Source organism: Habropoda laboriosa, unplaced genomic scaffold (genome assembly GCF_001263275.1).
Source record: "Habropoda laboriosa isolate 0110345459 unplaced genomic scaffold, ASM126327v1 scaffold67, whole genome shotgun sequence".
Taxonomy (NCBI): domain Eukaryota; kingdom Metazoa; phylum Arthropoda; class Insecta; order Hymenoptera; family Apidae; genus Habropoda; species Habropoda laboriosa.
In genome coordinates this window covers 4509171-4510533 of record NW_017100242.1, presented here as the reverse complement: position 1 = coordinate 4510533, position 1363 = coordinate 4509171, and the positions used below count along the sequence as shown (strand labels likewise).

General features: G+C 28.1%; 1 protein-coding gene across 1 annotated transcript in view; it reads left to right on the top strand.

Annotated features, from left to right (window-relative positions):
• Positions 1-1363, top strand: part of LOC108571931 (girdin) — a 9469-nt gene that overhangs the window by 986 nt on the left and 7120 nt on the right. The window lies entirely within an intron of this gene.

Genomic DNA, 1363 nt, shown 5'->3' with positions numbered 1-1363 from the left:
GCACCTCGTTTGGCGCCGCGCAGACATTTAGTGAACAAGAGAGTAACGTTTGAGTTATCTGGGTGTTTCCGAGGTTTTACCCGCGCAACGGCGCGCGCATGCACTTACGTCGATCCCGTTACATACAAATTACAAATTAACAGTACACTAAGGTCCTTATCCTGTGTTGCAATAGATACGAACTATATTTAAACATAAAGTAAAATTACGATTACGGTTACATTTAGTTTGCTATGAATATGCATGTGGGTAAGTGCGTTGAAACTAGGGAGAGTGGATTCGCATAAGAATCGCAGAATATGAACCTTATGGTTGGTTCGCATGAGTCACGAAGTGGATGTCAGAATATTAAAATTTAATTTAAAAAGCTTTTAATATTTATTTTATCGAAAAATTTTTATTATTGTATTCATTTAAGTAAATTGTCAATTTATTTATAAAATTTAATTATAAAAGTAAAATTAAATAAATAAATGTTGCACCTTTTCTGGTCAGGCATTAGATGGCGTTAGGAAAGGAGCAATATTTTTTATAGTTGCTTGCATAAACTCCATTTCGCTTTATCACATGTACATGCTGCTTGCGTTTCACTAAATATGAATTTTGTTTATACTACTCTAATACGTACGTTTGGTTGCCTTAAGATCTTCGCTCACATTACAAAGTATTCTTAAAAATTGCACGATGTTTCACGTATTTTAGTAAATATCAATAATGTATTAAACATCTCGTGTAGAATTTAAATAACATATTTTACATCGATTGTGGATACAAAATTGTACGGTTATATTTCCTTTGTTGTTGCGTATATAGCAAAATGTATATAAAATTTATCTGTTGAATAAACATCAAGGAGGAGATAAAACCAAGTATCGTGAAGTTATTGAAATACAAAATTAATTACTTTTGTTAAAATTCAATTGAAACTATCAATTAATATACTTATTCAGAATAACAACATTTTTTTTATCTTATTAATGTGTGCATATACATAGATGCACAATTAATTGCACCTTTGCGATTCATTTTCAATTGTAGATCTAATTAAGAAAGAAGAAAAAATTTTTATTTTTATAAAACTACAAACTTCTTTTGCATAGTGTTACAATGTAGTTTTTAGTGTTCATTTATTTTATACTCTTACCTTTGCATTACTTTTATTACCGTATTATATATTATACAAAAATGTATATATAACGGTGTAAAGTTTTTTTATACAAATTAAATGTGTTCATTAATGCATGTTCAATATTTTTGAACTTAGTATTTTCTTCTACCTCATTTTACATTTTTCTCAAGCTGAAATTTTAAAGATTATAACATTCTTATTTTAGTTTCTTTTTTTTTTTTGTAAAAAGAAATG